The sequence below is a fragment of the Anguilla anguilla genome, chromosome 6 (assembly GCF_013347855.1).
Source record: "Anguilla anguilla isolate fAngAng1 chromosome 6, fAngAng1.pri, whole genome shotgun sequence".
NCBI lineage: Eukaryota > Metazoa > Chordata > Actinopteri > Anguilliformes > Anguillidae > Anguilla > Anguilla anguilla.
Window position 1 is genome coordinate 34,578,866 of NC_049206.1, and position 25,744 is coordinate 34,604,609.

General features: G+C 40.6%; 1 pseudogene; it reads left to right on the forward strand.

Annotated features, from left to right (window-relative positions):
• The first annotated feature begins 1,673 nt into the window (after positions 1-1,673).
• LOC118230173 overlaps positions 1,674-25,744 on the forward strand; it is a 29,646-nt pseudogene continuing 5,575 nt past the window's right edge.

Genomic DNA, 25,744 nt, shown 5'->3' on the forward strand with positions numbered 1-25,744 from the left:
GCTTATTTGAAACTATATGCAAACTATTGTTTCACATTGTTCAGAAAACGTTTTTCCATGTAGTGATGTTTGTTGTTTATAATTGTTATATATATATATATTATATAAATGTTTTAGCTGTTGAACCGTTTGACGTTTCCAGTTTAATGTTTAGTGATGTTTAATGTTTATAATTGTTATATATTTGATAGCTGTTTACCTGCTTGAGCTTTTGTGCTTAATGTTTAGAACAAAGATTTACAATACAATGTTTAATTGAAATAAAAACTATTGTTTGACACTTTTTACAAAACATTTTTTCCATTTTGTATCTGTTGAATTGTTTGTTATTAAAATGTTTGAAGTTGTATGGTGCAAAGGTTTAAAGTGTGCATTTTGGGTGGTATAGTTTCAAAATTATTCCAATTCATATTTAATTTATGCTGAATTTATACAGTGTCTGTCTAGTGGAATTAAGTTACTTAGTCTGCCTAAAAAGGCTAGCATAAACCCATGTGAGCCCTTGTATTCTCATGTTTCTTTACTTTCTGAGATAGGAAGCATTTTGTATCCCTTACTGTCCATGTTGGATCTGTCTTTGGTTTTTTGCTAGCCTGCTGTCTGATAACGACGTCAATATAGTGACTAACACACGAGAAACTATACCTAGAAAACGATGTCTTTTTTGCGCGATTATTTAATAAAATAACACAAGCACACTCCATCACACGGCTCAAACCAAAGCTGCGATAAAGACAAAACTTCTGCAAGTTCACAGCCTAATACCATGTCCACACTACCAATTTCACCCACGGTAGCTACCTAAAACACCTAACAGCCACTGTGGGCTGCAAGTACACAACAACACCTGCAGCACAAAATGGATCACGGGTAAAGAAATTACAAGACAGTTCCTTAGCTAGCGGTCACATGCTACCCTCTTGTAAATGTGCTTGGGGCAATGGCAATATCGGCCTTGTCCCATTCCATTTTAGGACACTGATTGGTTTAATTTATGTTGCCATGTGCATAACTTCAGCCAGCCATTGGCTCAGTTGCTGCACTGACCCCCTACTGTGGGCGATGGCCGCATGGACGCATGGAAATGAGTAATAGGGAACAACCAGTGAACTGCGTATGTTCAAGTTCAAGTTTTTTTTGTCATATATTTCAGATATCATTGAATACATTGCGTATTTCAATTGACCAGCTGCCACTGGGTTTACTACCTGTTAAAATACGGAAAAGGTTACATTCATGGCACTGCACTAGCGTGACGCACACAAATGCGTGGTCACATTTTGTGAATTGAAACATGTTGTCATGTTTAAGTGCCATATCTTGTCTGTAATGCAAGCCTACAATATGTTAAATTCACACTGGCAAAGTCTATTCCAGCTTTCACCACAAGAGTTTGGAGCTGAGGTCTGACGTCGTCAAATAGCAACGCTGAATGATTGTTGACATTTTGTGGTCGGGAAAGTTTGAAATCGTGCATTGTGCTACGCTGGTTTTTGACTTGGTTTGACTATTTTTGATTGATAAAACGACATTGACTTTGGTTTGCGGACATCGGGACTTGGTAGCAGTAGGATTGGGTGTTGGGGGGAGCATTTTGTAGGAATATCGACCGACGGCCTGTATAGGTCCGGAATGGTATTCTTGCACTGGTCCTCCTTACAATCCCTGACAGGATGGCAGGGAGGGAGACGGCTGGTGACAGCATGGAGGAAGATGAGAGGAGGGAGAGTGAGTGGCAGGTGGTGAGAGGGAACAGAGGCATGAAGGAAAGTAGAAGTAAGAGAGAGAGAAAAGAGGACGGAACTAGCTCAGGTGGAACGGAGAGTGAGGGGAGCGAGAGGGAGGAGGAGGACCCGAAGGCACGAGTGATAAATGTAGTGGTGACATTTGAGAGGGGGGAGTAAAGAAAGTCAATCTGCTGAAGATAACTAAAACTATCAGAGGACAAATTGGAGAAGTGAAGTACGCAAGAGTTTTGGGAGATGGAAACTTGCTTATAGGATGCGACACTGAAGTGCAGATGGAGAAGGCAAAGAAAATGAGTAGTGCTGGAAAAGCTAAAGGAGTCAAAGTAGTAAGAGTGGGGTAGCAGTGGGGCGGTGGGTGCAAGGGGGTAATTTCTGGATTACCTCTTATAGTTAGCATGAAGCAACTGGTACAGAACTTGAGGGTGCGGAATAGGTTAGTTAAGTGCTAAAAGAATGACAAGGGGAGCGGAGAAAGAAGAGACTGAGACCGTTTTGATCGAGTTTGAAACAAAGGTTCTCCCAAAGGAGTTATACTTTGGATTTGTGAGATACAGAGTTAGAGAGTTCATACCAAAGCCAATGAGATGTTTTAACTGCCAGGAATTTGGGCATGTGGCTAAGGTGTGCAAAGGGAAGAGAAGGTGTGCTAGATGTGGTGGGGAACATGAGCATGGGAAGTGTGGAGAGGGAGTGAGACAAAAATGTTACTGTGAAGTGAATCATAGTGTGGCTTATTGGGGCTGTGAAGTGTTGAGAAGAGAGGTGGAGGTGCAGGAGATAAGGAGGAAGGAAATAGTCTCATATGCTGAGGCAGTTAAGATGGCAGGACAGGAAAAACTGAATAAGGAGGGTGGATGTAGCAAAGAACAAGCGGCAGCAAAAGAAAAGCAAGATAAGAAGAGTGCATGGATAGAGAAGAAGAAATTGATGACTTTCCTAGCAGGAATGATAAATGCAATGTCTGAGATCAAATCTAAAACAGAAAGGATTCAGGTTATTGTCAAAGCAGCAGTGCACCACTTGGATATGATAGGTTTAAAATGGGAAGAAGTAAGGGATGAACTCAAGTGTACAGTCAAGTCAAGAAACAGCATGTGGGTTGATATTACTAACAATTTTAATTCTCCAGTGGAATGCGAGAAGCCTGATTGCTAATGGGCAAGATTTCAAGCAGTTTGTAGTCAGTAGGAGAGAAAAACCAGACATTGTGTGCATTCAAGAGTCCTGGTTAAAGTCTTGGATTTTGTTTTATATGGGTACGTGGCAGTGAGGCGAGATAGGAGAGAGGGGGGAGGAGGAGGATGTGTCACTTTTGTAAAGCAAGGCATCCCTTACAGAGTAATAGGTATAGGTAATGAGCAAGAGTATGTGGTAGTAAAAGTGTGGGCAGGAAGGAAAGAGTTAGTGACTGTGAATTACTATAATCCGTGCAAAAGGCTAGAGTTAAGCAAGCTTGAGGAGATAGAAGGGCAGAATGGTAGTAGCACGGTTTGGTGTGGTGATTTTAATGGACATAACACATTATGGGGGAGTGATAGAACAGACGCTAAAACTGGCAGTATACTTTGTAAGAAGAAAGAACTTCAGGATTGACAACCACCGGCGAACATGTCCACGAACACTGATGTCGGTATACTCAGTGAGAACACCGCACTGTTTAAAGTCACTGTCCATGTGTTCCCTCTAGCCAGTTACTTGGTCAACCAATCAAAAATCCAAAGAAAAAAAACTCAGGAGGAACATATCGTTTATATAGACAGGCACAGAAAGAAAAATATCGTTGATTGTCTTGATTGTTTGGAAGCGGTAGGTAATTTCAATAACATGTAATTTCATCTATGCAACATTTTAAAGAGAGATGAATAAACAGCCCCCACGAACACGGCAACTTTGATTGCTTGAGCAAAATCATCAGGTTGCTGGTCAGCAGCTAAGCTAGGATTGAATAGCTATTTCCCACATAACGTTTTATTCAGCGGCAACTCGTGACTGGTGAGCTGAAAATTGGTGGGGCGCAAAACTTTCCTGTAAACTAATCATTGATCTCAACCTGTTTTCATTAGTAATTTTCCTTCATTATCAAGCGTGCCAACAATCAGACTAATCAAATGGCAAGTAGTCTAACACACAGCGTCTTCATACCGTGTTAGGGGGATTAAATCATAAATTCAATTTATCCGTTAAAAATCTGTTTTAATCACCAAGTAGTCTACACTTAACAAACAAGATACACCAGTCTGTTATCTACCCCGTTAGCTTTCAAAATAACCAGCAAAAACAAAACCTGCAATTCAATTTTGTTTACAATCTATGCATTGCAGATATTTGCCATGAATACGAGTGCCGAGAAAGAAGTGCGGAATGTATCCGCAAATAATGTAGATTAAAAATGTGCACAATTTCGTACTGCAAATGAAAATACATGTAGGCTATAAGGCCTAGGCTACTCGATAAAACTAGTATAGTAGCCTATTTTGCGGATTAATTGTATTGATACTCACTGTTTAGTGATTAAAATTGATTTTTCTAAATTGCATTTATCATTTAATCTCCCTAACACAATGCAAAGAAGCTGTGTGTCCATTTCCAATCGCTTAGTCAGATGTTTGCATGCTTCTTAATCACTGAAAATTAATTAAAACAGTTTGAGATCAATGATTAGTTTAAAGGAAAGTTTTGCGCCCCACCAATTTTCAGCTCACCAGTTGCCGCTGGTTTTATTTTGTTTCAGTTTAAGAAATATGTATAAAGGAGGAAGGAAGTGAGGACAAAAGAGGATGACGACAGATTATTTTCGTGGGTAAAAAAAATTCTCAGCATTAATGACATTCAATAAACTTGAAATATTTTATGTAAAAGCTTGCATCAATAGAATACATTCTTTTTAAAACATTGTTTTCCTTAATTACAATTTTGTGCACAATACATTAAAGATACAACTATTTTGAGCTGACACATTCATTGTACCTTTTTTCACTCACCTCCCACTGGATCTCAGGGTCCACCCACCTCCCAAATCCAAATTTAACCCCTGGACGTAACCAACCATGTGATACTTGGACCAATAACTGAGAGTGGGAGGTCGGAGAACAAGAAAGAAGTTTTCCAAAAGTTTTCCCTGGAGGCCGTTGCACACTGCACCGTACGAACACACAACACCGCGTCTTTTTGTTTTTCAGTTGTTCTCATTGCCTCGTTTTGCTCAAAAAGTTCCACTTCTTACGAAGTATACTGCCTACTTAATGGTCAGGTGTTAGAAGACTTGCTAGATGAAAATAATTTAGTATGTTTAAATGATGGCAGTAGTACAAGAATAGATGTTAATACAGGGAGAGAGGCTGTGCTTGATCTTACACTTATCGTATCAAACAACACAGCAGCAGTGTGTGATTGGACAGTGTACCAAGAAGGAACTATAGGGAGTGATCATTACCCAGTCTGGTGCAAGATAAATATTGCAGTCTCACTGACCACAGAGAACACAGGTGGGAAATTGATCCTTGGGAATGCTGATTGGGAGAAATTTCTGGAAGGAATTGATAAATATCTAAGTCAGGTTAATGATAGAATGGACATAGAGTCACTTGACAGCAAAATAAAGCAAGGCATAATGACGGCTGCATTAGAATCCATTCCTAAAAGTAAAGGTAGTATGAAGAAGAAAGTAGTACCATGGTGGGATGATAAGTGTAAGGAAGCAGTGAGAAATATAAATAAGGCGTTTAAACTAGTCAAAAGAACTCATAATTTTCAACATATGATTCAGTACAAGCAGGCCCAGACAGTAGTAAGGAGGATAATAAGACAGACAAAAAGGACACATTGGAGAAAGTACTGTGGTACAATTGGAAACACAACTCAGGTGGGAGAAGCATGGGGGATGATAAAAAAGATGGGAGGGGACAGGAGGGAGTGGAGTTATCCGGCTCTGACCGATGGAAATGAGACTGCAGTAACAAGTAAGGAAAAGGCAGAGTTATTGGCAAATATGTTTGTTATGGTACATAGCTCCAATAATTTATCTGTAGAAGGAAGAAGAGGCAAAGAGAAAACAAAGTCTGAAAACATGGAGGCTTTATGCAGAAAAGATAGTAATGATGATGGGCAAAATGTACCTTTCAGCATGGGAGAATTAAAAAGGGCACTAGATAAAACAGGAAAGACAGCACCTGGTAAAGATGAGATATGTTATAGCATGTTAAAACATCTGAGTGTAGGAAGTCTGGTGAAATTGTTGTCACTGCATAATAAAGTGTGGGAAAAGGGGAGAATGCCAAGGAGCTGGAAGGAGGGGATAATTATTCCAATAAGGAAACCTGGAAAAGATGCCAGCAGGCCTGGAAACTATAGAGTAATTGCCTTGACATCACACATTTGTAAGTTAATGGAACGTATGATAAATGAGAGGTTAATGTACTTTTTGGAAAAAAGAGGTATGGTGGAGTCATACCAAAATGGATTCAGGAGAGGAAGGAATACTACGGATCCAATGTTGTGTCTGGAGAATGAAATAAGGAAAGCGCAAGTAAATAAAGAGACAGTGGTTGCAGTGTTTTTTGATGTTGAGAAAGCTTATGATATGCTATGGAGCGAGGGACTTCTAATCAAACTGAACTTAATGGGAGTCGGAGGGAAAAAGTTTAATTGGGTTATGGACTTTTTAGATGGAAGGACTATTCAGGTGAAGACAGGGTCAGAGTTATCAAGCCAATATGTTGTGGAAAACGGGACACCTCAGGGAAGTGTAGTAAGTCCAACTTTATTTTCCATCATGATAAATGACATATTTATGAATATCCCTATGGATATGGGGAGGTCATTGTTTGCAGATGACAGGGCTTTGTGGAAAAGAGGGAGAAATGTTGAACACATAGTGAATAAAGTGCAAGATGGAATTAATCAAGTTGAAAAGTGGGGAACAAAGTGGGGAGTTAAATTTTCAGTTGAAAAAACAAAAGCTATGTTCTTTACAAGAAAGAAACTCAAGGAATGTAATTTGAAGTTGTATGGAAATAATTTAGATAATGTTGTGAGTTTTCGTTTTTTTGGAGTACATTTTGATATGAGGTTAACATGGAGGGAGCATATCAGATATGTTGTTAGTAGATGTAAAAAAGTGATAAATGTCATGAGGGTCTTGCAGGATTGGAGTGGGGAGCTGATATAGCATCTCTGAAATATATTTATGTAGCCTTAATTAGGCTAGATCAAGATTAGACTATGGAAGTATCGTACATGGATCAGCAGCAAAATCTGTGCTAGCAGACCTAGATGTTATACAATCTCAGGGTTTAGGAGTGTGTTTAGGAGCAGTTAAAACTTCCCCAGTGTGTGTGTTGTACCCCTGAAAAAGGGGAGAAGGATCACAATTGCAACTTAAGCAGTGTTTCCTCATCAGTGGCTTTATCTGGAATCTTTTCAACAATAAACATTTACATTTGCCAATAAATGAAAATTCCACAGAACATGTACACCATGTCACAATCTATGTTCCATTCAGCGTTCCTTTTTTCCACAAGTGCATATAAGCAATGACTCAAATAATAACAACCGTTATCTTTTAAATTATACTGTTACTGGTAGATAGCATCACTATAGTTAAAATAATTCTCCACTATCAATTTCAATTTGGCACCCTTTTAAATTGAGTCATCTAACAGAGTCTGCTATTTTACATTCCATTTCAGTTTCATTCAATTAATTCTCTAATTTACTCTTTAATTTAATTCCTTCACACTTTTCCTTTCATATGACCTTAATTACAAGATACACATTTATCTACAATGTCTTTAGTGACAAAACAAATAAAAGAAACACTTCAGTTACATACAATGGCTTAAGAACAAATCCGCAAATATGTTATTACGAAAGGTTATTACGGTGAAACAGCACTAGTACCTAAATATAAAAGAGATACCATTTACGTGGACTGAGCTAGCTAGACAGCATGCACATTCCACGTGAACCTATTGGGACATTAAAATGGCTGCCGCGGCCTAGCAAGCTAGCATGTATAGCTACCATGTGTTCTCCACAAATACACTCGGTAAAACGTGGCATTTAGTAATAAACTTCAAACAAAGGCAACAAAATGAACATGTAACCCGCACGTTATTACAGCAAACAGGCATTAACACCGAAAAACTAAAAAGGAATACCAATCGGAAAGTAGCTGCATCACAGAGACATCATGGACATTTCACGTGTCTACTGTGATCGTACATAAAATGGCTGTAGCGGCTAAATAAGCTAGCACATTTTCTAAATTTATACACTCGGTAAAACTAGTAAAACTTCACCAACATCAACTCCATTAGTGCTTTTTCACAGTCAGGAATGTCTAACGTTCATGTTTTCACTCCATTAACAGTGTATAATTAATATCATACCTGAAAAAGGGGAGAAGGATCACAATTGCAACTTAAGCAGTGTTTCCTCATCAGTGGCTTTATCTGGAATGAGGAAAAAGACCGCGATCCTCCTCTAGTGTATGGACGAAGGCATAAGCAATCGATCCAAAATTAGTTTTAGAAGGCTTTCTTATAGATTACCGACAAAACAATTAAATTGACATAAGTTACGTTTTTGGTTTTAACTTTTCTTAAACCAGCAGTGACTTTTAAGTAGTTTATCATGAATTCTTACAGTTTTACCCAATTTTCATGAATTTCTACCACGTACTCTTGTATAAAAGAACGATCTCAACAGTTTGAAAGAATGCCCAAACCTTACTCAAAAGGCAACACATATGAACAATATATATGTAAACGTATTTAAATGTTTACACAATGCTTTGTGACATTTCCATACCCGAAAAAGAAAGAGAAGAAGAGAAATCAATAAAGAAGCCTGGCTACGATGTTCACTCTCTGGCATCATTATCGAGAATGAAGCAACGTAGCGACAGTTCCCCCTTCTGGCCGTCTGCAGGCATAACTAATCACTAAAGTGTCATGTCCAAAACTAAACAAATCAGCTATTGATGAATGGACTGTTTCAGTAGGTAAATAGTCTTTAGACATTTTAAACCTCTTTTAACCTTTTGCAGGACTTTTAATCCCTTCAACAGGTAAGTACTATTTATAGATCTTTCTATTTTAACTGCAATGTATTTTTTCATGAATTCCCTTTTAAATGTCCACCAATAAACTCAATGAATAAAATCTCTTTTTTTTCTACGCATTTCTGTCTAATTGATGAACTCCATGAATTCAGTCTACCACACACTCCCCTACAAAATTAGATGTCGTCTCGACATCATAATGATACAGAACAACCTGGGACGCAGCCCAATATTAACTGTCTTGAGTGTCTTGAGTGTGAGCTCTGAAGGGAAGTCCATAAGTGTACTACCTATACATGACTCCTCTACATCTGATCATTTTCTTTCTTCACAGGTTAAACAGTCTCTCTCTGTATTTACAGTCCATGTTTGTTCCCTTCTTAGTATCCATACAAGAATACAGGTTGGTAAGCTTGCAATTGATTTGGCCACATAGTCTACCACATGTGCACTCCAAGTGGAAGCAGGTGAAATGCCATATGTGGTTGCGTCAGAAACAGCTGGTGGCTAACTACTGGGTTAATCTAGGGGGGACTAAAGATAGTCATCCAACAAAAAGGGTACTGCAGACAAGCTGGGAGAAGGAGAGGACGCAAAAATCAAGTTTTGGATGGGCAGGAGGATCAAATGGCAAGCGATACGGGAGTGTATGACAAAGAGTTTGGCTAAACTGTGGTGTGGCCTGTTAGACCTGTCTGCCAATTAGAAAGTGTGTGTGTAGATCTGGAATATTAAGCACAGTAATATGAAGTGGGAATTAGCAAGAGAACATCGGATTGTTTAAGTGTGTATGCTGTTCAATTGTTTGCCATATTGATGGCATTAGAATGGATTGAACCGGGTAGGTTTAGCAAAATGGTAATATGTAGTGATTCTGTGTCGGCCCTTGCAAGTATTAAGACAGGTACAGCCAGAAATTACCAGGATCTGCTTTATGAAATCTTATTTATTCAGTTCAAGAGTGGTTAGGCAAGGGAAAAGTGTTAAATTCATGTGGGTCCCAGTACATTCAAATATCCCAGTAAACGAGAGAGCAGATAAGTTGGGAGAAGAAGCAGTCAAAAATGGAATTGTTGAAATCAATATTAAGTTATCAAAATCAGAGGGTAAGGGCACTGTGTGGGGAAATATCAATAAAGAATGGCAGCAGCACTGGGATCAGGAGAGAAAGGGGAGACATTTGCAACTGATACAAAATAGAGTAGGCAGGGTAACAAAGAGGGGAGGAAACAGAAGAGAAGAGGTCGTAATAACAAGATTAAGAATAGGACACAGCAATCTACACAGCACACTTCATGTTATAGGTAAACATCCAACCGGTCTTTGTGAAATCTGTCAGGTACCAGAAACTGTAGAACATGTTATCATTAACTGCAATAAATATAGGTCGGAAAGGAAGGACATGATGGAGGAGATGGGAAGATTGGGGATAATAGTGTGGTGCTAGTGGGCAGGGGAGGAGATGATTTATTAGCTACCTTCGGAGAACGGGACTGTTAGGGAAGGTTTGACATTCAGGAAGCTGTAGGAGTTAACTAACTCCGAGAGATGGGAGTACTGCAACTCCCAAGGATGCAAGCTGCCAGTAAACACCAAGGAAGAAGAAGAAGGACCACAAGAGGGCATTCTCTCCTTGTGAGACGGTAGATGTGCATCCGAGTCAGCTCTCGCCTTCAGACCAAGAGAAGCAAGAGAGCAAACCACATCCAACCGTTGTCCGTCTCATTATTTCCCTGATTATTCAAGTCAGTAACATTTATAAGTACAGCATGTGCTCAAAATAAGTACAGGGTTCTGTGAACTTTGTGATTTGCCAATATTCGTGTTAGAAGATTGCGTATTATGTCCGTTTTGGTTGTTGTAAAGTAGTCGAGAACCTTCCCCATTCTAGTGCTGGTGGCTAATTTACTTTAGGTTACCAACGCACACGTGGGTAATGGTGGCTGGCACTTTAGTTTACTTTCGTTTTACATGTTTTTATTGACTCCTGTAAAGTTAGTTAGGCTCACAAGGGTCCTGTCGTAATGTTAAGATGTTCATTAAGTGAAGTTCACTAAGCAGGTCTTCTGAAATAATGTGTTCTTGAATTTTCACAGTTAAGCTCAATCAGCTTCATGCTAATTCTCACTAACGGTACCCCCTTTTCCAGTATAAAGATAAGGTAATTGTTAGCATTATGCTAAGCACTGGGTAGCATCCAAGGCAAAATGGATTGAAATGTAGCCCTGTTAAAAAAATATTCAGATTTGAATTCTGTCTGTATCTATAATCTATAAGTAGCCTATAGTACTAGTCAATGCCTTAATACGTTAAAACCGAGGTCCTGACTCACTGTGGTCATTAAAGATCCCATGACACTATTCGCAAAGAGTAGGGGGTTCCCCGGTATCCTGGCTAAAATCCCAGATCTGGCTCTCGCAAAAACTTGCCACCTAGTCATCCCGATTTAATTGGCTAAACAATGTTCTCTCCCTCCAGTGGAGCTGCTCAGTGGCCAACAATAGAGGATTGTGGTTGTACTGGGCAGCTCCCAGATGTGAATGTGTATGAGTGTGAAGCAGGGCGTTCCTGCAAATGAGCATCCGTGCTCAGTGAACCTACCCTGGGTAAATAAAGGTTAAATAAAAAATACAATGTGAAACGAGTCTACTCTCAGGTTTATATTAGTCATTTTACTAAAGCCATTGTGTATTCTATTGCCCAGCACATTAAAGCTGCAGTATGTACGTCAAAGCCGGATTAGAAAAGGCATCTGTAAGGAAGTTATGTACTTCATTAGAAAGAATATGTGGGGAAAAGTGAGTGTCTGATATATGGAATTTGGCAAATTGTTATTGTAAAAATTAATTTTGATACTTGAACTGGGAACAGTTAAAAGAGAAAAATAAATAGAAAATATACCTTTGTATAAAGAAAGACTAAGAGAAGCGAGAGAGCAAACCACATCTAACTGTTGTCCGTCTCATTATTTCCCTGATTATTCAGGAATACATAATCTGCATCCCGGCCTCATCCCTGCAGCCTGTAACACTAGAACATGTCTGTTATATCTGTTATAAGTGCATTTTGTTTTGGTTACATTAGGACCTGACAAGGCTTTAGTTTGCGGGGGGTGGGGTGGGGGGGGGGGTCAACAGGTCAACAGATCTCATAGGATTCTGCAATCTGGAATCTGGATTCTTCTAATCATGTACCGCAAAACTTTCAGTAATGGCCGTGGCATTTATTTGTTTCAACGTCCAAATACACCAGGTGCTTATTAGAATCCGGACTGGCGGTTATTGGAGACTGTTGTTTATTTAAAGCTGCATTAGGCTTCCTTCACACTTTTTGAGAAGAAAAGGCACTGCCTACAGCGGCTCATGCAATGCACACTTTCTAACCATAACAAGGGAACACTGAGTTCTGCTTTGTATCCGTTCGTGGCGGCTCGTAGTGTATTCATTTTCTGGAATATCTACATTGGTTGCTATAGTAATGACGTAGGTGTGCGCATGCTGCCACATTTTCCGGCAACAGCTACAAGCTGGCATTATGGAGAGCTAGCGGAGAGCTGGAGATTTGGCCTTTGGGGATATACACTATAGCAATGTCTAGCCGTCCTAAAAGATTTTTGTTTTGCTCCCATATGTCCTGTCTGAAATTTTACCTGCCTGTAGCGTTCCAAGTGACTAACAAGTTAAGTGAAAAACACAAGGAAAGTTTTTTTTTTTTTTTTTGAAATCATGAGTTGCTATGTGAGTTCAACAACTATTAGTGTTGTAGGCTATACAAAATGAAGCAATGCAAATAGTAGGCTCTATTATGTAGCTAAGTGGAGAAATCCTTAAGGGTGTTTCAGTGAGTAACTTGAGTATTCTTCATGTGAGTTTCTCTCACCATCATGATGCGTCATTTTTAAGAAGGATAGTCAGTGCTATAATGGTATTTTAACAAATACTATTTATATATCCAGATGGGTAAAAAATAGGCATTATTAGGAATTACTTTCTGAAAATAATACAACCATTGGAGTTGAAATAGTTGTGAAACCATGAAGGAGGCTGGCCTCTCAGTGAATGTCCTATTTGCTTAATTGCTAGAATTCTATTTGTACAGAGTTGGATTGTGACGGAGAAATAAGTCTAATAAGAAATACGAAATAAGGCAGATTGCGTCCCACTTCGCTACGAAGAAGCGAGTGCAGGCGTGCATCTTCAAACATACAAACACTCGTATTAATTTCAATGTCCACAAAATGTGTTTCGTAAATAGTCTTTAGACATTTTAAACCTCTTTTAACCTTTTGCAGGACTTTTAATCCCTTCAACAGGTAAGTACTATTTATAGATCTTTCTATTTTAACTGCAATGTATTTTTTCATGAATTCCCTTTTAAATGTCCACCAATAAACGCAATGAATAAAATCTCTTTTTTTTCTACGCATTTCTGTCTAATTGATGAACTCCATGAATTCAGTCTACCACACACTCCCCTACAAAATTAGATGTCGTCTCGACATCATAATGATACAGAACAAAAGGTTCATAACCTGGAAATGTGTTTCGTGTTTCAGTAGGTTTATGGATTCATGATCAAAGTAATACAGCTGTCTGGACCCACTTATAACCATAACAAGGACGTTATCGAAAGCGCTAGCTCCGTGTCTGTTTATTCACCTTTAACATCTGCGAACTGTCTAGATACATTTTAGCTGGCGCACGCTAACTTGTAGACTATTCAGTGAGCCATGATAATCTCCTGGTTAACAGACATCCATTTCCCCAATTTACATTTACATCTGTTCAATTCCTCTCACCTCGTTGTTTGTCAGTGTTGGGGGGGGGGGGGTCAAAGGTAGGCGCTGCGCAGTCGCAGCCTATTTATGCATTGTGGGAAATTGAGTTTTCGCGCGGTTCTCAGGGAGGAGGATACATAATGATCGTTTAGTTAATTATTATGCTTTTAGTGTTTAGCAACTGTGTTTGCCAGTTTGTACTATTGTTTATTTCCATGTTCTGAATAGGCATGATGAAATGAATGCATTTATTGCCATTATTGCATTAATAGATTGTTTTGGTAATGGTATGGTCTGAGGGGGGGAAGAGCCTATTTAAGCTCCTCAGTCAGTTCACTCGGGAGAGGCTGTGGGTGAGAGAGCACCCAGCTGAGAGCCTAGTACTGAGAAAAGACCACGTAAGGACCAATTGCCTTATGTTTATTGATTTTTGATTTCTTTTGTAAATATTTGGCACTTTATTAGTTTGTACAGCACTATTAATAAATTTCATCACCTTTCACCCTATTTCTGTTGTTGGCCTCTGGTTTGCTGCTCGTCATCCTCACATGGATACACGTTTATTTTGTCCAACATTGAACACTGATTTAGTTGAGTAGTGGTGATCTCAATAAGGTGTTGTGAGTCAGCTCACAGAACACGTTAAGGAGTTAGACTTAAGCAGTGTTAAAAAATAGGGAAAGATGCATATAAGATTACTAGTCATGCTACACAGTATTTGCATAACATTTCTTAACATTTATTTAACATTAATACATTCCTGGATTTCTAGTGCACTAGATGTGCATACTTTTAACTGTTTTTTGCAGTGTAATTGACCGAAACGTTACCCAAAATACCAGCATACACGCCAGCCCTCCAGGACTGACTTTGGACAGCCTTGCCATATAACTTGTCATTGTTTGGTTTATTAGTGAAATCTGTGTACTTGTAAGATTTTAGATGAGATAATTCTATGTAAATGATGCCTGTGCAAGTTTTTTGATTACCAAAGGAAAACATTGTTTACCAAAGTACTCCAAATATAATAGGTTCAATCAAGGTTGAATGAACTATTTTGACATAATTAACAAAGACACTCAAATTGCTAATAAAGCACAAAACCAGAGAAATGCTTTCAGATGTGCACTGTGACAAAACTGAACATTGTGCCGTGGGTTGCATTTAATTGATAAAACTTGTCTCAATCGGCACTTCAAGTTATTTTATGTCACAGTTTTTACTGTAGTGGTTCATTTATTTTGAGAGATGGCTATGTGCTGTCCTGTGTGTGTCTGTGTTTCATAGATGCCCCATACAAAGGCATTCCGGCGCTCCCAGGCATTGAAGAGGAGGAGGATGGAGCAGGGGGTCACACCTTTGCTGCCAGCTGCCTTGACCGAGGAGGTCAAGGGGGAGGAGTTGTCTCCTCCTAATAAGCCAAACTTGACTGACAAGGATTCATGGCCTATGGCCTGTGACATGACTGACAGTGACCCAACCATGAACCATCCTAATGAACATCCTAATGACCACCCTAATTACCATTCTAATGACCATCCAATGAACCATCCTATGAACCATACCACCAATATCAACCATATCATGAACAATACCATAACCTCTCCCATATCTGCCAAAAACCTTGCCAAAAATTATACTAATGACTCTGCTGAAAACTCTGCAAATCATACCAACAATGAATATGTAAATATGTCTGTAATGCCAAGTCTTTCCTCAGAATTCTGTCATTCAAGGTTCCTTTCATCAAGGTGATCCTCGATTTGGAAAGAACAGCAACAGATAATGTGCAGCAAACAGTCTGATGGCAATATTAAAGGGTAAGTTGAAGAATTTGTTATCCTGGACAACGGAAGACCTGGATGATGTCCTGCTTTGTGGAGACGACTTATACAGTGGTATGAGACTTGACAAAAATATTTGTGATCCAACAGGCTGTAGTTTCATCTCTGTCAACGAATTACCAGATACATGCACACTGTATTATCACAAGTTCACAATAAAATACAGTGAATCATTTAATAGCTTATTTGGTGTTGATTCATATGAGGTTGGTTGGGAAGACATTCTGATGTCAGAAAAAGCAGCAATTACAAGAGCGCTTGCTGAGTGTGATGCATGTTTATTGAATGTTAATCTTAATGTATGTGCACCTGTCAAAGAGGGATCGTGGTATGCATTGATTGACTCTCATTCATGAAGCACTGTACTACTACTACTGTAACATTGAGTCATTGTTAGAACATATTACAAATTTAGGACTATCGTCACATGCACAAGGAAAGCACTTTGAAGTCACTGGAGTCAAGGCAAGTGTAGGTAGCAGCACCACAGTGTTGGAGCAACATGAAGAAAGAGGGGACACAACTGTAGTCATGGCATGTGACAGAACAGCAGAACAAGGTGGAGCTGCCAGTCAACCACTTCATAGTGCAGTGCTGCAAGGTAAACGCAAAGTAAGTGAGGATGTAAGTCCAGAAATGGCTGGTTACAGTTTATCTGCTTCAGTAAATGGCCAAGTACTTTATAGTTCTGTGCTGAAAGGTAGACCAAAAGTGTGTGATGACGGGAGTAATTCAGGTTTTTATGACGAAGGTGTAAAACAGAAAATGAGTATGGGCAATAAGAACAGACAACATGGAAATACCAATGTGCCTAAGAAGTCAAATGATGACAATGTAAGAGATGACATCATAGTTTGTGATCTCATCAATCCAGGATTACCTTTTAACCCTTTAACCCATATGGTGTCACGTAACGGGTAGGGGGGACCCAAACGCAGAGGGGGAAAAAAAAAACACAAACTCAAAAAGGGAAAATTAACAAAGACTTTACTTACACGACAGGCAAACAAGCAGGGAATAGAAAAGGCCACGATGGGCAAAAACACAAACTCAAAAAATATCTAATAAAACAAAAAACAACAGGAACTCAAAAACACAGGCAGGGCAGAACACAGGCAGGCAGAGTACAAGGGCAGGTACATTTCAAACAGATCAAACACAAGTAGGAAACAAACACAAGGAACCAGCACCCGAGTCAAGGGAACAAAGAACTTAAATAGACAGGGGGTAACAAGACACAGGTGAACTCAAAAAACAATCAACCCAGAAAAGGAGGGGATAACAAGACACAGGTGGGAACAATGATAGAATAACGAGACAACAATAATACAATTAACAGGGGGGAGCAGGACACAAAACAGAAGTGCCGCTATCTGGCGGCCCAACAAGGGAAACACAGACAGGAAAACACAGAACCATGACAGTACCCCCCCCGCAAGGGACGGCTCCTGACGTCCCAGCAGGCCGACCCGGGGAAGGAGTGCACAGAGGGTGGGAGCTGGAGACAGGACTCAGGACAGAAACAGGACTGGACACAGGACTCAGGGCAGAAACAGGACTGGACACAGGACTGGAACGGGACGCAGGACTGGAACGGGACTCAAGAACGGAACAGGACTCGGGACTGGACTCGGACGGGGGAAACAGGACTGGGGACAGGACTCGGACGGGGGAACAGGACTCGGGACAGGACTCGGACGGGGACAGGGAACTCGAGACTGGACTCGGACGGGGACAGGACTCGGGACTGGACTCGGACGGGGACAGGACTCGGGACTGGACTCGGACAGGGGGACAGGACTCGGGACTGGACTCGGACAGGGGGACAGGACTCGGGACTGGACTCGGACGGGGACAGGACTCGGGACTGGACTCGGACGGGGACAGGACTCGGGACTGGACTCGGACGGGGACAGGACTCAGACAGGAACACCGGGAGACCTACAAGGACAGACAAAGGGACAAGCAGGCGGGGAGACACACGGCAAGACCTATAGACACACTAAGGGACAGACAGAGAGGGAAGGAGAGGGGTGAACTCTGACACACGGACTGACAAACTGGCAGACATGACAAAAAACATACAGACTGACACACCGACATACAGGCAGACAGGCGGGCGAACAGATTGGCCGACGGGCCGACGGCCTGGGGGGCAGACAAACAGGCCAACGTACTGGCTGACACACACCGACATACAGGCAAACAGGCAGACAGGCAGGCGGGCAAACAAATAGACAAGGGGGCAGGTGAACAGGCAGACACACGGTGGGGAACATGGATAGGACGAGGTCTCGGGGCACTGGGTAGGGGGAGCGATGGCTTGGACACACTAGGGGGCGCGAAAATGCTAGGGGGAGCACGAACGTTAGGGGGAGCACGAACGCTAGGGGGAGCACGAACACTAGGGGGAGCACGAACACTAGGGGGCAAGGCAGGTGGCTTCGCCAGCGGAACAGCGGCCAGAGCAGGCCGCAGCGGCCCCTGCGGGACAACAGACGGAGCAGGCGGCCTCTCCGGGGCTCTGGACGCTCTGGAGGCCTCTCCGGGGCTCTGGGCGGCTCTGGAGGCCCCCTGGGGCTCGAGGCACAAGCGAAGCACGAAATTTGGGTGTAGCAGGCGGCAGTGGCCCCTGCGGAACGAGGGTCAGAGCAGGCGGCCCCCGCGGAACAAGGGTCAGAGCAGGCGGCTCCTCCAGGGCTCGAGGTGGCTCTGGAGGCCTCTCCGGGGCTCGAGGCGGCTCTGGAGGCCTCTCCGGTGATCGAGGCGGCTCTGGAGGCTTCTCCGGGGATTGAGGCGGCTCTGGAGGCCTCCCCGGGGATCGAGGCGGCTCTGGAGGCCTCTCCGGGGCTCGAGGCGGCTCTGGAGGCCTCTCCGGGGATCGAGGCGGCTCTGGAGGCCTCTCCGGGACTCAAGGCGGCTCTGGAGGCCTCTCCGGGGCTCGAGGCGGCTCTGGAGGCCTCTCTGGAGGCCTCTCCGGGGCTCGAGGCGGCTGTGGACCCTGCGGAACAATGGGCGGAGCAGGCGGACCCCCCTGCAGTCTGGGCTGGGCAGGGGACTGGAACACGGACCCCAGCTGTAGGGAACCCGACTGGGCAGGAGACAGGAACACGGACCCCAGCCATAGGGAACCCGGCTGGGCAGCCGGACGGGACCGGCGGGACCCCCGCGGGCCAGACCCTGGAAAAATGACCAGCCGAGACCCTTCAAAAGGGTCAGGATCCGCTGGCTGATCAGCTGGAGGTCTGGCCGACCGGGAGGCAGCCCGACCACGGACCAAGGGCGAAAACTGGGTCAAGCTCCCACCACCCCGGCATGATAAACAAAAAACACAAAAAACACAAACACACACAAAAAAAAAACAAAAAAAAACTCTGCTGGGTCCAGCGCTGGCTGGTTCCTTCTGGATACTTTATACTCATGTTTACAGTTGACTAATGAAAACGTTGATGTTCATCAAACGACAGACTTTGGCCCCATGGGATATCCGTGTAAGAGAAAGAGTATTCAGCCAGATGGCAACTGCTTTTTCAGATCATTGGCTCATGCAATAAGTGGAAATGAACAAAAGCATTTGAAAATTCTACGTGCTGTAGTACAACATCTTATTAAGAACAGTACAAGGTTTCACACGTATTTGAGAGATGAGTACACATCAGTGCAGCAGAATATGTAACATCATCAAAAATGAAATACGTAGGATCATGGGCAACAGAGGTTGAAATATGGGCAGCTGCTGTTTAAAAAAAAAAAAATTTTAATCAAAATTAATCTTTACAATAACAATTTGCCAAATTCCATATATCTCAGACACTCACTTTTCCCCACAAATTCATTCTAATAAAGTACATAACTTCCTTACAGATGCCTTTTCTAATCAAGCTTTGACATACATACTGCAGCTTTGAATGAGCTGGGCTGGAATGAGCTGGGCGATAGAATGACACAATGGCTTTTGTAAAATGACTAATATAAACCTGAGAGTAGACTCGTTTCACATTGTACTTTTTTATTTAACCTTTATTTACCCAGGGTAGGTTCACTGAGCATGGATGCTCTTTTGCAGGAACGCCCTGCTTCACACTCATACACATTCACACCTGGGAGCTCCCCAGTACAACCACAATCCTCTATTGTTGGCCACTGAGCAGCTCCATTGGAGGGAGAGAACTTTTAGCCAATTAAATCAGGGGATGATTAGGTGGCAAGTTTTTGTGAGAGCCAGATCTGGGATTTTAGCCAGAACATCGGGGAGCCCCCTACTCTTTGCAAATAGTGTCATGGGACTAATGACCACAGTGAGTCAGGACCTCATTTTTAACGTCTCATCCGAAAGATGGCATCTCCTACAGCACAGTGTCCCCGTCATTGCACCGGGGTATTGGGGTTTTATTTGACCAGAGGGAAGATTGCCCCCTGCTGGCCCACCAACACCACTTCCAGCAGCAACTCAGTATTCCCTGGTGGTCTCCCATCCAAGTACTAACCAAGCCCACACCTGCCTAGCTTCAGCCAGTCGGCAGGAGCAGAGTGCGTATGGCTGTTGGCTGTTCTTCTACAGATGACTATTATGACTTTCAATTAGAGCCCGACCGATATATCGGTATGGCCGATATATCGGCCATTATTTGACTTTTTTGACGACATCGGGATCGGCAGTTATGCAGCCGATATGTCCAGATTTTTAAATAAGTATAATAAACAAAAAAACATTGATTATTTATCTGTACTTGTCTGTTCGAACGTTGTAATTGCTATTTACTAGAATTATCCAGTAGAGGGAGCTCTAATACAAGTGTGAACTGCAGCAGCTGACGCATTACTTCTGTAATAAGATGTTTGTCACTCGTGCCTCATCCAATATTCTCCACTGCAAGACTTGTCTGCACAGATTCGATTGCCACAATAAAGGTATGTATATTTAGTGAAAGTTTTTAATTAAATGCGTTTATACGACTACTATGTTTATCAATCCTCATTATCAAGCGAGCGAGTTAGCTAACATATTTGGTTCACTTTAGCAAGCTAGCTGGCTAGCAAGCCTTTATGAAGTGGCAGTGAGCACATAAGCAGCGTAGGATCTACATTTCCAGAGGACATCGTTGTATTCTCAAATAAATAACCAGCCAAAATAAAATGGTGATTGAATGCATCACACATTTGTTTTTTTATCTGAGATGATATTAGCTACTATATGATGCTGTGTCTATAGCCAACGCGTTATTGCAAGCGAGTGTGTCATTTAGTCACACGTCATTGTAGCAAGCTAACCAGACAGTAGAAACACTGATAAAACACTTCTAACGTGAATCATTTTAAGCCATGTTATCTAGCTTTGTCGTGATAACATGAGAGAAGGATTGCTGTTGGAGAAGTGACTCAACCAACAGTTAGCGCGGGTAACCTGTACGAAAGCGCATTGTAGTTTTTTTCACGTAGTTCATCCAGTCAATTTAATTTCATCTAACGTTACACTTGATTCACTCATTAGCTCCGGTAGATAATGTCTTACTCTTTGAGATCATGTAGTAGAAATAAAATAAGAAAATATAATTCATTTAACTTACTGAGAATATATAATAAGAAATAATTAGGCTGTGTCAATAGCTAATGCGTTATTGCGAGCGAGTGTGTCATCTAGTCACGCGTCAGAGCGCATTGTAGTTATTTTCACCACCGAATTCTTATGGACAGGGAAGCTCGCTAGATAAAGTCTTACTCTTTGAGATCATGTAGTAGGAATAAAATAAGAAAATATAATTAATTTACTGAGAATAGACACTAAGCAATAAGAACAAATTAATAACAACAACAATAATAATAATATTTATAAAAATACATGTTTGAAACTGGAAAACTGATTTTTTAAAATTAATTTTTTATAGATGGCTGGAAAAGAAAGGAGTAAAAGCAAGGTGTGGAGTTATTTTGATTTCACACACTTAAAGATGGTGCTAATATATATATATATTTAATTTAATATCATCTTTTACATTTTTTTATCTAAAAAGTTCTTTGTATGTTTATTTTTATTTTTATTTGTTTGCTTATAAGTTAAATGTTCTTAAATATAGAAACTTTAATAAAATTTTAAATAAAAGTTTTTCAAATTGATTTGAAAATGTTGCACTTTTTGACAAAATATCGGTCAAAACATCGGTAATCGGTGGGCTAGGACTCTCCAAAATCTGGATCGGCATCGGACCCAAAAATCTGGCATCGGTCGCACTCTACTTTCAATGCTGACAGATGGAATGCATACTTGTGTTATCGTATACCAGGTAGTACACAGACTCCTGACGTGAATGGTTATGCAATTTACTTAAACCACTGTAATTCCAACCACTATGAAATTGTGACATGTTAGAAAAAGCAATGACGAAGTTTGCGCAGGTACATGTGATACAATATGCGATGACAATATGAAAATGCACTTGAGGAAAAAATCCAAAGTTAGCGATAAGTTAGAGAACTCAAAAAAGGTTAAAGCTGAAAAAGACAGAGATAAATATTAAAATGACAGCAATTACCAGGAACAGAAAAAAAGTATTGCATTGAAATATTTTAAGGGTAAATGTCAGGCAGATCCAAAATTTTGCCGATCTGTGTGTCAGTATTCCAAGGCCAAATAGCAAGCAGACCCAGAGTTTCAGCAATCTGTGCGTGAATATTCCGAGGCCAAATATCAGGCAGACCCAGAGTTTCAGCAATCTGTACATGAATATTCTAAGGTGAAATATCAGGCAGATCCAGAGTTTCAGCAATCTGTGTGTGAATATTCCAAGACCAAATATCAGGCAGATCAAAAAAGAAGGGAAAATATTGATTTTGCAATTGATTGTTTTCATAGAGAAATAAGTGCTGGTCCTGAATATGTTTGTGCTGTGTGTCATCGTTTACTTTTCAGAAAGCAAGTTATTGAATGTAAAACAAGTTGCTATGAAAGCAAAGGAAACAATATTGCTGCAATAGCAAAAAAAAGTATTATATTTACATATTTGCATAAATATGATAGTGTATTGTGTGAACGTGTGTGCCATTTATCTGAAGCACCAGTATCCAAATTATGGATTTGCTTCAGTTGTCATAGAAAAATTCTGAGTGGTAAAATGCCAGAGGAGAGTGTTGCAAATATTATGCATTTGGAAAAAATTCCTGAAGAACTTAAATGTCTCAATTCTTTAGAACAACATCTCATTGCTCTCCATATTCCGTTCATGAAACTGCTATGTCTTCCACGTGGTAAACAAACTGGCTGTCATGGACCTGTTGTGTGCATTCCAGTAAACACCAAAGATGTCACATCTGTACTTCCCAGAAATGAAACTGATGATAAGATGTTAAAAGTGAAACTGAAACGAAAGCTCACCTACAAAGGTCATTATGAGTATCAACATGTTCAAACTGATCATGTTAGAAATGCATTTAACTATTTTTGAAGCATAATAGTTGGTATAGTGATGTTCACTTCAATGAAGAATGGATAAACAGTTTAAGTGAAACAAATGACATGAGCAAAGACTCAGACAACAATGATGCAATGCAGGAGCAGGATATAACTGAAGAGAATGAAACACACAATGATGACAACGAAGATGAAACAGAAGATTTAACATACATCACGGAACAACGTGGTTTGTTTTTGGACACATCATTACAACCTGTTGATATTGCCTCAGAAATACTGGATCAACATTTTGACAGCATAATTTTGTTGCCCCAGCCGAAGGTAATAGTCCTGTTACAATGTTGTCAGATAAAACAAATGAGGCTAAATGTTTTCCTGTACTATATCCTACTGGTGGCCCAACTTTTCATGATGACAAAAGAAAAAATGACACTGTCACACTATTTGAATGCACGAATACTCAATGCCGATGGGAGATTTGCCAAAAATACAGATTTCATATTTTATGCTCAGTTCATATCAGAGCTTGCTCAAATTGTATCTAATGTTTCAATTGCATTGTGAAAAGGATCTGACAAAACATTACTCAAAGAGGTAACGTCAGATATGTTAACAGACTCTGAGTCTTTGCGGAAGATATTAAATTATGATGAAGGTTACAAGTTTTTAAAACCTATTCGTAGAACACCACCATTTTGGCAATCTGCACAAAAAGATCTTTTTGCACTTACTAGACAGCTTTCAATAAACTTTCCATTTCTGCATCATTTAGTTCTGCAGACCTGAGATGGCCAGAAATGATCAAATCTGTGATAAGACAAGAAAGAAAACATGTTAATGAGGATGAACTTGACTGGTCTGAAAAGTGTGGCCTTCGCAAGCAAAATCCTGTCACAGCAGCAAGAATGTTTGATCATAGGTGGCATTGTTTTTTGAAAGAGGTAATTATGTCTCCTGCTGAACCAATTGGGAAAATTAAAGACTACTTTTATCATGTTGAGTTTCAACAACGTGGTTCTCCGCACGTTCACTGTCTTTTCTGGGTTGAGACTGCCCCACAGATTGATAAGCAAAGTGATGAAGAGGTTGCTGATTTCATTGACACCTACATTACATGTGAGTTACCATCAGAAAATGATGAGTAACTTGATGACATTGTCAATAGTGTTCAAAAGCACAGCACCAGACATTCAGACATGCAGGAAGAAGAAAACTGTTTGTAGATTTAATTTCCCACGACCGCCATCCAGTCATACTTTTGTGATAAGAGGAGGTAGTTCAGAAGAGTTGAGTGGCAAAGATGAGAATACCAGTGCAACGGCAATTCGGGAGAAAGTCAAAGATGCGTTATCAAATTAGGTGAATTTTGATTCAGCCGATGCATTTTTTGCCTCTATTGGGGTATCACAAGGTCTTTTCGAAAAAGCTTACAACAGATGTTCTAAGAAAAAAACCATTGTTTTAAAAAGAAATCCAAACGCCATTTGGATCAACCAATACAATAAAGATTTACTACGTGCTTGGCAGGCCAATATGGACATTCAATACATTACTGACGCCTTTTCTGTAGTAGTGTACATCCTCACTTACATCACAAAAGCAGAGCAAGAAATGGGATTGTTGCTTGAGCGTGTGCAAAAGGAAGGCATGAATGGAAATCTTGAGCAAAAGAAGCATTTAAACTATTTTTAAACTATTTATCTACACAATACAGAAGTCTCAGCTCAAGAAGCAGTGTATCGACTAACAAAAATCCAGTTAAGATGAGTTTGCCTTTGAATGTACTGCAAAAGAAAGCACAGTATGATGAAACTGCAGACGAAGCAAATTTTTGGATGACTAGTATAGTTGGCAGGTACAAGAGTCGACCAAAAACAAAGGAATTTCAAAAACTATGTCTTGCAAGCTTTTGTTCTGAGTAGAATACTGTCAAGGTCAGACATCTCCACAAAAACAGATCTCTCCAAAAATGGAATAAGTAAATTGAACAACAACTGTGGCTTTGTAAAACGAAGAACACGAACACAACCTGCTGTGGTGAGATATCCAAGATTTTCACCCACAAAAGATCCATAAAAGTACCATCACTCATTGCTTCAGCTTTTCCTGCCATATTATGAAGACAGTCAACTAAAGCCTGTATAGTTTCAGTCATATGAGGATTTTTACAAGTGTGGTGCAGTGAGATGTGGCATTGATGATGTACAAACAGTGCAATCAATTGTTATTTCCAACAGAGCAATATTTGAAAAAGAAAGCGATGAAATAGGCTCAACAACTTTTGGAAGAGAATAGTTAATTGGAAGATGCCTGGGCTCAAATCTGTCCTGAGTCAGAAAATGAATGCCTTGAATGTGTAGAATTGATGAAAGAGAACATTGTGACAAATGAACATGATGCTGTGGAAAATATTTCAGATCTCACAGCAAAACCTCAGACTGCTCACACTATTGAAACTAATAATGTTTTAATGCCAAGAGAAGAAGCATTGCATTTACTGAGGTCATTAAACGAAAAACAATCAGCAATATTCTATAAAGTGCGTAAGTGGTGTCTGGAAAAAGTTATTGGAGAAAACCCTGAACCATTCAGATTATTTGTTACTGGTGGAGCAGGTACAGGGAGAACGCATTTAATTAAAGCAATGCATTATGAATCAACCAGACTTTTATCTCAAATGTCAGGCAACCCTAATTAAATAACCATGCTTTTGACAGCTCCAACCGGAGTGGCATAACATTGAAGCTGCAACAATTCACAACACATTTTCGATGTGTGCAAATGGCAAATTGCCATATCAACCTCTCAGTGGAGAGAATCAATTCCCTAAGAGCAAAAATGAGCAATTTTCAGATATTAATGATTGATGAAATATCCATGGTTGACCATCGCCTTTTAGAAGTG